The following is a 12464-nucleotide window of genomic DNA, read 5'->3' as shown; positions in this document are numbered from 1 at the left end:
CTTTTCTCTCCTCAGAACTCTGTCCTCAATGCATGCTTGTTAACTGACTGCATCTCCGAGTCATTATCAAGGCAATTTGTATCCTAGGGAGCCAGCCTTAGAAAGCCTTCAATTTTCTACCTTTAAGTCCTCTCCACCTTTGTACATTCAGCTCAGCCTAGGGCGTCAGCACCCTGACCACCTCCCTTCACCTAATTGTTTCACTGAGGCCCCTTACCATTTTAACAGATTAAAGGTCTTACCTTCAGGAAATTCTTCTTATGTCTAAATTAAATTCTGTACACAGCCATTTCCTTCTCCTCTGCTCTCTAAATTGACAGGACACAGTAGGTAACATGTTCACCAATGCTTTATAAAGAACTGAGTGGGTTTTTTTTTTTAATCAAAAATAAGTTACATGGGGGTTTTATAATGTCAAAGCAATATGTGTTCATTGTAAAAACCAAAACTAATAACTGAAAATACAAATAAGAAGTTAATAAATAACAATTAGTCAAAAACTCATAAACAACCACATAGAGGAGATCATTTAGTATATATCTTCCTAGAAAAACTCTAGGATACATTTTGTATCATATATACAAAAATTGGCTACACCATATATACTCTTATCCTGCCTTCTTGATGTAACTGTTTGCATTAGTACACATCACTACATGTTCTTAATAATGTGTGATGGCAAAGAGTATTTCACCATAGAATATAACTTTATTAGCCAATCCCCTACTTTTGTCACTTAGTTTATTTCCTTTTTGAAAATCTTTGTAAATACCACTGAGATGGACATCCTTGTAGCTAACCTGCATTTGTTGTCTTTTCTTAATTAGTTCCCTTGGATATACCCCTCAATAAGTTTTACCTTGATGAGCAAAAATGAGAAACAATGTATGAAATGGGAGAAAGTGAAGCAAGTCCATAGTATCGCTTTACCATTATTTTGGGACCTAAAATTTGTTTGCCTTGCAGATTCCAGGGCTTTCTCAGCATTGTATAATGCAGTGATTTTAAAATGTATTCCTGTGGCTCAACACCTGGAAATCTGAGCTCTCTGCAAAACACTGCAGAAATACTGATAGGGAAACTTGAAATCACAAAACTTGTAACTTCATGCTACATGAGAAACCATCCTATTTCAGCACCTAGTACAGACAAGCATGAGGTATCCATTTAAGAAAAGTGCATCAGAGAAAAATTTATAATTGAGAAAGTTTGACCTATTAATTAATTATTTTTCACAGAAACAGATTCACAGACAGAAAACAAACTGACAGTTACTGGGGGGGGAAGGGAATGGGAAGGGATAAATTGAGAGTTTGAGATTTGCAGATACTAACATATATATAAAACAGATAAACAAGTTTCTACTGTATAGCACAGGGAACTATATTCAATATCTTATAGTAACCTATAATGAAAAAGAATATGAAAAAAATATATGTATGTGTATGTATGACTGAAACATTATGCTACACACTAGAAATTGACACATTGTAAATTGACTATACTTCAATAAAAAAATGAAAAAATAATTATTTTTCTACTGTAATCTGAAAAATGGCTGGCATTATCTGATTTGATGAAGCTCAAAAACTTCTAGTGCTGGTGGAAAAGCAGAATATTTTGTTTTTAGTCTCTACTCTGCCACTTATTAAATGTATCTCTTAATCACTCTGAAACCTCAATCTCCCCCTCTGCAAAATGGGTTTATAATAGTACCTTTGTCATTCACAGAGTTATTATAGGGAGATGAGCTAACTTGTGAGAAAGTACTTTGTAAATTGTAAAATTGTAGCACAAATGTTACCAGTAATGGTTATTGTAATTGATGAAGTGTTGAAAAATTCAAGCTTTACTAGAACTGAGTTTGTCACAAAGGTCAGACAGCATAAATGGTAATCCTAAATATACGAATTTAATGATTTGAGAGCACTCTATCAAACCTATCATCCAGTAATTATCTTATAGAAACAAATACTTAAATCAGCCTTCAAAAGGTAGGATTTAAAGAATTCCCTTCAGTTCTAAAAGTTCTTTTATTCTATGACTCAAGTGGGAAGGGACACTTACTCTATGAACTTTTATTGTTGTTGTTCAGTAGTTTATTCTTACATGGAAACTTAAAGGACCCAAACTTTAAAAATGAATAATTATTCAAAATGTAATAGTATCTCTATACTATGATGATAAGTCTGAAAAACAAGATATGAACAAAGATAGCAGGCGACCTTAAGAATATTTGCACCTACATGGTGGCTTTATAGATTTTTCTTCTTAAAATTTCCTTTATTCATAAGATATCATTTCAAATAATTTTTTTAATGTATAAAGAATAGTCTTTCCTTTTTGTCTTTTTTTCTTTCTTTTTCTTTAAAATTTATAATTACATTGGCAAATCAACTTAAAGAAATTCATCCAGGTTGAGAGTACTTAGAGTTCTTTGTCCCTTAATCAATTTATTCTCATCTAACTTTCAAAATATTTATAATTAGGTAGAAAATGTATCATTCTAATCTATGTTGTAGAATAATAAAACCAATCTTCCTGTCCTGGTTAGAAACAAATCACCAGATAAATAAATGGTATAGGTGAGGTGGAAAGAACATTGTAAAAGAGACAAAATTAAGGTCATCTCAATCAATGCAGAAAAAACATTGTGTAACATTCATTATTCAGTCGTGATTAAAAAACCAAAACAAACAAACAAACAAAATCTCAAAGCAAGCTAGGAATAAAAGGGTTTTGTGTTTGTTTGTTTGTTTGTTTGTTTGTTTTTGCTTAAACAATAGAAATTTATTTTCTCACAGTTCTGGAGGCTAAAAGTCCAAGATCAAGGTGTCAGCAGGGCTGGTTTCTCCTGAGGCCTTTCTCCCTGGCTTGAGATGGCTGCCTTCTTGCTGTATCTTCTCATGGCATTTTCTCTGTGTGCGCCTAAAAGGGAATTTCCTTAACCTAATAATAGTTTAATTAAGATAAGGTTTGCTGCAAATGACAAAAAAACAGTGGCTCAAACAAGATAATTTATTTCTTACTCATGTGAATGTGGGCATTCCTGGCTAGCATGGCAGCTCCAAGATCATCAAAAGATCAGCTATGAAGAGTGTAGAGGGGGAGGGTTCAGCTCAAGTGGTAGAGTGCATAGCATGCACAAGGTCCTGGGTTCAATCCTCAGCACCTCCTCTAAAAATAAATAAATAGACCTAATTACCCCCCCCCCAAAAAAATAATTACTTGAAAAGAAAAGAGTGTATATCAGTCAACAGAAAGAAGAGAAAAAGGAAAGGGAAGAGCATTCCTCCTTTAAGGATATATACCACCTCTAATTAGATCTTCTTAGCCAAAGCTTAGAGATAATCACTTCTATTAACTGCAAAGGAGGCTGAGAAATGCATTGTGCACATGACCAGATAAAAATCTAGGGTTCTACTACTGTAAGAAGATTATAACAGATAATGGGATACAAATATCTACCAAAAACCTACAGCAAACTTATAGCAAACATCACAGAAATATGAGAAAAATTTCATTTAAGTAAGAAACAAGACAAAGATGCTTTCCTCTCCGTGCTACTATTAAACACTGTCCTAGAAGTCCTAGCCAAAGCAATAAGAAAAAATAAATAAGAGGAATAAAGTTTCAAAAATAATACAGAAAAATCTTAGTTAAAAAAAAAGAAAAATCTTTGTTATTTGTAGTTGAAATGGTTGTCTACATAGGAAGTCCAAGAGAAACATTAAAAACATTCAGCAACTCACTGGTAAAAGCAACATCCAAAAATCGATAGTGTTGTTAATGATAAAAAAAATGTAATAACAAGAGCAAGAAAAAGGATGAGATACTCATGAACAAATAGACACAAAATGGGCAAGACTTTTAAGGAGAAGTTTACAAAACATTATTGAAGGATCTAAAAGAAGACTTAGGTAAATGGAGACTATACTTTGTGAAGACAAGTACTCAATATTACTCTAAAAGTTAGTCTATAATTTCATTAGTCTATAATGTTAGTTTGTATATTCATTGTAATATCAATCAAAATTCCAAAAGGACTTTTTATGGCTCTTAATAAACTGATCTTAAATTTCATGTGAAAGAATAAATAGACCAAAAATAGCCATGGTAATTTTGAAGGAAAAAAAAATAAGGAGGAGGGAACTTGACCTACCAGATCAGATAAGAAAAATTTATCATAAAGCCATATTTTAAAAAACAATTTGACTTTTGTTTGGGGATAGATAAATAGATTAAAGGGACAGATGGCCCAGAAACAGCTTAAGTACATATGAAAACTTGGCACAAAATAGAAATTACAGTATAAGCCAGTGCGAAAAGATAAAAAACTCAATAAATGGTGCTGGAAAAATTTATTTACTTACACAAAAAAATAAAATAAATTAATTCCCTACCATACACCAGATAAAAAGAAATTCCAAGTGGATTAAAAAATATAAAGGTAAAAGTAACATGTAAAAATTGCTAGAAGAAAACAAGGAATATCTTTGTGTCAGAAAAGGGAAAGATTTCTAAACAAGTCTCAAAAGCCCAAAGATTTAAAATATCTGCCAGACCATATTAATACCATACCATAACATACCATAGAAAATATCAAAGGATACTTACAAACTGAAGATATTTACAACTCAACACAACAAAACGTTTAACAAATTACCCAACAAAAGACTAATACGCTGAATATATATGTATTTTTCTAACAAATCATTTTTTCAAAAAAACCAGATAACCCATTTTTTTAAAATAGGCAGTTTGTGAACAAGAAATTCATCAAAGAGAATCCTGGGTGACCAATAAACATATGAGAAGATGCTCATTCTCCCCAGTAACTAGAGAGATGAAAATTAAAACAACAATCAAATACTTTTGGGAGTAGAGAAAATTTAATAGATCTTATATTTTGAAAGAATGTTAGATTTACAGAAAATTTGAGAAAATAGCACAGGGTTTCCATATACCTCATGTCCAGGTTCCCTGATTGTTAACATATTATATGTATGGTATATTTGTTACCATTAATGCACCAAAATCAACACATCATTATTTATTAAAGCCCACAGTTTACCCAAATATCCTTAGTTTTGCACTTTTTAGGTTCCACAATCCCCCATCCAGGATACTACTTTACATGAAGTCTCCATGTCTCCTCTGGTTTCTCTTGGCTGTATGACATTTTCTCAGACTTCGCTTGTTTTTTAAGACCTTGACCATCCAGGATTTTCATCCAGTTTTAAGGAATGCTGGACAGGTACCTTGTAGGATCCTAATCCATTGGAATTTGTCTGATGTTTTACTTGTCATTAGAGTGGGGAGATGGGTTTTTTGGAGGAAGGTTACAGAGTTAAAGTGCCATTTTCATCACATCATATCAAGGCTATGTACTATCAGTATGATTTATGATGTTGATATTGATCTTAATTACCTGGCTGAAGAGTAGAGACATTTAGGGATCTTAAAATTCTAAATGTAATCAGGACAAAAGGAAAGGAAATTGAGAACTTTCACATACTGCTGATACTGGTGGTAGTATAAATTGACAAACAAAACAAACAAACTGAACATACAAACCCCTCATTTTGGGTAGAAATTTGGTAATGATGGTTGGAAAGTTGGAAATGTCTATACTCTTAACCTAGCAATTCTATGCCTAGATCTGAGAAACTCTCACTCATGTATATAACTATGCAATAACATGCTTATTGTAAGCATCCTTTGATATTTTTCTGTGGTGTTATGGTATGGTATTAATACGGTTTGACAGATATTTGTAATACTGAAAAACTAGAAAGTGGGAATAGATGTCATCATTTAAGACCGTGGATCCATTGGTACCTGAAGCCTGACTAGCTCCTCTGTAACTCAGAGCTTTTCAAATACATGGCCAAATAAAATTCCATGTTAAGCCTGTTAGAAATAATGTTTCATTTGCAGCCTTATTGAGTCCTAACTGATACATCTATTATTGTTAAGTTCATCTAAATCCATGCCCAGTGTTTTTTTAAAAAAGGAAAAAGGCAACAACTATTAAGCAAAGCCTAAATGCCTAGACTTTAGAGGATAATTAAACCACAACAACAAACATCTCTGGGGTTTACAGTATACAAACTATTTCAGACAAGTCTTGACCAAAGTGTAAAATCAATAAATGAAAGAAATGAAATAAAAATAATACTTGAAATTGAAGACTATACTTCAATGTCTTATAAAGTTTTATATTCGTGTAATCAAGGTAAAGTTTTTTCTTTTGTTTATTTTAAAATAGGAAATGATTCAAATATATAGGAAATAGATGCCATGATTTAACATCATCACCCAGATTTAACAAATTCAACTTTTCCCTATATTTCTTTATATGTTTTAGAAAGACAGAAGACATTACACAAAACACTGAAGTCTCCTTTCCCATCCTTTTCTGCTTTTTCTCTCCCTATAGTAACCACTCTTCTGAAGTTTAAGTGTGTCAATCCATGCTTGGTTTTGTACTTTTACTAATGTATGTTTCTCATTGTTTGAATTTGCATTTTCCTATTACTAGTGAGTTTGAACATCTTTTCAGGTATTTATTGACCATTAAAGGTCCTCTTCTATTTGTTTCCTTTGGCCATACATATATATTTTTTCATATGGGTTGTTTGTCTTTTGTTAGAGTCTTCCATACATTCTGGATACAAATCTGTTGTTGGTTACATTTGCTGCAAATGTATCCTCCCTATCCATAGCCTATCTTTGCCTTGGTTGATGGTGGATTCAAGGACATTTGAAAGACCCCAGACATGAAACCCAAGCCTTAGGTAAGGAGGGTTTTATCCCACATTATAGAGATTTGCTCCTAGGTCACAAAGCTCTGTTCAACATATGAATGGACATCGGCCTCTAAAATAACTAAAGAAAGCTCTTTGTTACAGGACCAGAAACCTGCAGGGTACTCAGAACTGTCTGGGAATCTGAGAATTAGTACATAGTTGTCAACATATATTCTAATTTATGCCAGTATTCTTACATCATAGATTTTGGAGTAGGCAGCTAAACTTTCTTGAGTGAATTAAGCTTTCTGGACACAGGAAGAAGGTCCCCAATTCAGATGCATCCATGTAATCCTAGGGAGTCATACTTCAAACTAATGCTCAAAATGTGCTCCACACATAGGACATTATTCCTTTGGGATGTTTACAGATGTTAGGGAAACAAAGAGTTTTGTGTGATCAAATATGTTTGAGAAACATTAGGTTAAAACTTTTTAATTTGGACTTTACTTTCAATATCCTGCTATACACTGTGAATCAAGGGCTGGCTAGAATAGACAGGGTTTTCCAAATTCATTTGAGCATGGAACACTTTTTCCATGGATTTATTTTCAGCCATTAAGATCTTTTAAGCAAGGTTAAGTTTTAGTTTTAAAGGATAAGGAGATAGTAATAATAATAATAGCTGTCAGTTCCTTAATGGTTACAATATTCCAAGACCCATGCAACGAACATTATGATCTCATGTCATTGACACAACAAACTATATATATATATATATATATATATATATATACATATATATATATATATATATATGTGTGTGTGTGTGTATATATATATATATATATCATATATATTATTATATGCATTATAAATATGAGAAAAGTGAGGCTCAAAGGGGTCAGTTATGTGGCTGGAGGTCACATAATTAGTAGTTGGAATTGGAACATGACTAAGTAGGTGGAGAACTCTCAGTACCAGAGGGAAATGGCCGGGAGCACATATGCCAGGCACAGAGTGAATTCTTAACATTTATATTATCATTAAATCTCATTAATCATCACATGCTGTCTGAGATAGGTACTGTTACTGTTCCCATTTTACAGATGAGAGAACCGAGGTTTTATTTTCCTATCCTTCAGGATTCTCATTCCACAAGAGGGATGTTAAGATGCAGAACAATGGGTATAGTATCAGTATCAGTACCTCAAAACAACATTATACGTCACTAAACATATTTTTAAACTATAAATAGGAATAAGCTTCTTTTAAGCCATTCAAAAGAATACTATATATTGTTTTATATTAAATATATGTGTTTATCTCTCTATACATATGTGTATATATCTCTGTATACAGGGATATTGAATATATATATATATATATATATATATATATATATATATATATATATATATATATTATATAATTGTGTATATTCAACAAATAGAAAGGGAAAATTCCAACATCATGGAAGGGGATGATAGTTAAATCCCCAAAGCCTTTAGCTTTATCTTCAGTTTATTGTTGTTGTTGTTGTTGTTGTTGTTGTTCTTTTTTAAGAAAGAAAGAAAACAAAGATTGGTAGCAAATATTTAGAAAATCTTAATAGTTATTTCTGAATAAATGGTTAAGAATATAGGTATGGTTTTCATTTTGTTATTCTTCATACTTTTCTGTATTTTTAAAACTTCTCAAAATATAAAAGAATTTCTGAAGAAAAATGGGAAGGAACTCCACCAAAATAGTAATAGTGATCATCCTCATATTCTTCCTTCTGCTTTTCTACCAGAATTTCCAAAGTTTTTGTAATAAGCAAATCTCTAATGGGAGGGAAACCACCAAATCATTTTGTCTCATTCTAAAGTTTTGTTTTTAACAGACGTACTCCTAATATCTGGAGCTAATGTTAGTATAGAATCAACACTGAGCTATTACATTATGCATTTTATATACATTCTTATTAATATAATCCCCAGTATTGAGTAGCTACAATTAAATAGGTGATGGAAAAGCCTGTGTTTTTCTAATAATATCCCCCACTCAGATAAGTGGGTTAAAGCCCTCTCATGAGCCTGGAGTCATGAGGACATGAGTCATGGACAAGATGTCAACGTCTATTGTATCCTTAATTTCTAAGGAATAGAATATATATTTGCCTGCACATGTGCGTATTCTGATATCCTGAATTGTGGTTACTGCCAAAGACAATGGACACATTCAAAATACATAGAAATGAGGTATTTATTGGAATTAGATAGGGTTCCTCTTACAAACTGTTTTATCATTCATTGCATTGATATTAACAGTTGGGTAACTGCAGGTGTGAGTGGGTAAAATGACTCTAAATCACAATCACATGGAGGAAGTTAGAAAAACTGCATAGCACGGAAACCTTTTTACTTTTGTAGCTATCTGAGCAAGCAAAGCTTGAGTTTCCAAGTCTAGTGACAGATTTATTTTAATGTAATTGAATAATTGGAGTTTTCCACTGTCAGAAACTTTTATCCACTTCATTACTTAGAGGATTAAAAGAAAATCTGATCTGTTGTTTTATGGAGCTTTCTCTTCCCAGGGACCTGGAGAGGGAACAACGGGGAACACATGACCCTGGATATTATCTGTTTCCACTGCATCTGACTGAGCAGAGTATATACGGGATCATTGCCAAGAATTTAAAGTCTACCTCTCCCTGCTATTGTCTCAGAATGATTATGTTTGAGAGCAGGGGAAAAGAAGTCTTAGAAATCACTGAATCCCTCTCATTTAACAGGTGAAAAAATTAGGGCATGATTTTGGCAGGAACCAATTAAATTAAACTTAGGCATACTCTATGACTCAGCAATCCCACTCTTGAGAGCAACCAAAGAAAAGCCTGAGACAATCAATCAAAGATGTTCATTGCAGCATTGTTTGTAACAGAAAAAAAAAAAAATTAAACAGCTAAAAATGTTCATCAGAGGGAGAATGGCTAGTAAAACATAAAATGGTCATACCATGAAGCACCATGCAGTAAGTAAAAGGAATGAGCTAGATCTAAGCAGACAGATGCAAAAACCACAAGGAAACCAAGAGCCAAGTTGCAGGAAACTCTGAAAAATATATTCATATAAAAACTCATACAATGCTACTATTCATTCATGGGTATAACATATATGATCTATGATATAATGCTGAATATAAAAATCTTCTAAAATGTCTAGTAGAACTGTGCTGTCTACTGCAAGTCATGTGTGTCTATGAAACTTTAAATTAAGTAAAATTAAGTAAAATAGCACTAGCCACATTTCAAGTGTTTGGTAGCCACATGTGACTAGTGAATACTGTATTGGACTGCACAGATATTTAACATTTCCATAATTGTAGAAACTTCTACTGGACAATGCTGATCTAGAAAAATACATGACAAATTCATAAGATCACATGGCTGGGTAGTGGTAAAACCAAACTGGTGTTAAAAGACAACTACCAAAGTATTCTTGGCATGAAGAGGGGCCCATTTGAAGTCATTCATAAATGGATGGATGGTGGGTGGATGGGCAGGTGGGTGGATGGATGGATGGATTCACTCATTCATTCATTAATTCAGAATCATTTATTTACTACATGTTAAGGCTTGGGTTCAGTCCTTGGAAAACAAGGTTCAATGTGATGCCACTCCAGCCTCAGAGAACAGATTAGACAAGGGCCAGTCATCAACTATACACCAAATACACCAAATGCCTTTTCTGCGCAGACCCTTGTGAGGCCTATGGTCAGTGATGAATGAAACAAAGTCTTTGTCTTCGTGGAACTCAAAATCCACAGCAAGTTTTCTCAATGCTATGAACATTTTGATGAGCGATTCCTTGTTTCGGGAGCTATCCTGTATACTGTGGGATGTATAGCAACCTCCCTGGTCTCTAATCACTATATACCAGTAGTACCTACACCCCAATTGTGACAAACAAAAATGTCTTTAGACATTGCCACATGTCCCCTGTGGGACAACACTGCCCCAGGTGAGAACCACAGGGAAAGACAGACATCAATCAAATTATAACAAATTATTTAAATGATGGCAAGCATGCAGAGTGCTGTGATAGGGTCTTTAAGGGATAAATGAGGAGTGCTTCCCTGAGGATGTGACAAAATTGCCTGCTCTTTTAGCCAACCGTGGACAGAACTTGCCTGCCATGGACACAATTCTGAATAAATAAGTTCATGCCAATGATCTGGGGCAAAGGATGTCAGATGTAACTTCTACTATCTAAAGCTCACTCAGCTGGCACTGCTTGGGCAGGTTGCCATGAACTTAAGACTAAACCAGCTAGTGAAAAATGGAGACCAGCTATCTGGAGGTCATAAATAATAAAGCAAAATGAGAATCAGGATTCACCCCATTTCTCATATCTCTGAGAATTTGGACAAGAGCTCCCTCTGCTCTACTCTGAGCCTTGACAACAAAAATAAATCCTAGTAGAGAGAAATGGAAAAGACCTGTTAGATCACCAAAAGCCTCCATCCCCAGTGGCCACAGTAGTTGGGAGTCTCTAGTTGGAAGATGTGATCAGATCTTTGCTCCTTTCCTTAATGAGGCCAAAAGGGACTCCTTGGAGCTAAGGCATCTATTTTAACATTTTGAGAATTGTGTTTTAAAAGTGTCTTTGCAACCTACTTTAACTTCCTAAGGTTTTTCTCCCCTGAAAAAGAGTGTTACCTGGACTGTGACAGAGGGGACTCAGCAATCTCTTGCCCTACCCATTTATTTTACAGAAGAGAAAACTAGGGCCCAGAGAGGGGAAGCATCTGGTTCAAAGTTGCACAGCTATCTATGATAGAGGCATGCTTAATCCTCTTTAAGTCCTCTTTCACCCACATTTGGATGAAAAAATATACATATATTTACATATATTCTTTTGTTGTTGCCAAATATGATGTGTATGTGTGTGTGTGTGTCTATTTCAAAAGTGATACAGCTAAATGCAATGTGGTTGTGAGATCCTGGAACAGAAAAAGGACACTAGAGGAGAACCAGTTTAGTCTGAATAAAATCTGAAGTTTAACAGTAGTAATGTGTAATACTGGTTTCTCAGTTTTGACAAATGTTCCACAGTTATATGAGATGTTAACAGTAGAGGAAAGGGGGTAAAGAGTACGAGGAACATCAGTATTATTTTTGTATGTCTTCTGTAAATTTTAAATAATTCCCCAATAATATTATTTTTTAGGTAATAAATGTACATTAAAACAAATTGAAAAGAAACAGAAGTGTTTAAAGAAACAACTAAAAAGCAACCTTGTAAATCTCCCCCTAAATTCTAATCACTTTTAATAGCTCAGTGTGTCTCTCTTTAGGCCTTTTCTGTTTATTTAAACACACATACACAGTTCTTAAATATTCTATCTCATTTAACCCTTCAAACAATTGTATGAAATTGACATTACAATCAACTGAGGAAACTGTGCGGCTCAGAGAGGTTAAGTAACTGGCTCAGGGTCACAGCTAGTAAATGTAGGGGACTAGATTCAAAGCAGACTTGACCTAACTCCATATCCATGCTGTTCTCAGGGTCCACAAGGCTGTGCCTTACACGAGGGCACTCACCTCAAAGGGAGAGTGGGCCCACTCTGTGCTCCATAAACCATGCACTCTGGCAGGGGCTGCATCTGCCTGGAGGGTGGAGGCCTCTTTTACTTGACATGAAGTCTCCATATGGACTAGCATCA

The 12464-nt window shown here is 34.1% G+C and overlaps 1 protein-coding gene and 1 long non-coding RNA gene across 3 annotated transcripts in view; one reads left to right on the top strand and one right to left on the bottom strand.

Annotated features, from left to right (window-relative positions):
- LOC116665792 overlaps positions 1-12464 on the top strand; it is a 29340-nt gene that overhangs the window by 9377 nt on the left and 7499 nt on the right. The gene's annotated exons all lie outside the window — the stretch shown is intronic.
- LOC116665793 overlaps positions 1892-12464 on the bottom strand; it is a 61078-nt gene continuing 50505 nt past the window's right edge. Inside the window, exon 4 of the long non-coding RNA XR_004322483.1 lies at positions 1892-2928. This is a non-coding gene — a long non-coding RNA (uncharacterized LOC116665793). The remainder of the gene's footprint in view (positions 2929-12464) is intronic.

The sequence above is a fragment of the Camelus ferus genome, chromosome 9 (assembly GCF_009834535.1).
Source record: "Camelus ferus isolate YT-003-E chromosome 9, BCGSAC_Cfer_1.0, whole genome shotgun sequence".
Taxonomy (NCBI): domain Eukaryota; kingdom Metazoa; phylum Chordata; class Mammalia; order Artiodactyla; family Camelidae; genus Camelus; species Camelus ferus.
The sequence above is the reverse complement of the archived record's forward strand: the minus strand, read 5'-3'. Positions and strand labels throughout refer to the sequence as shown.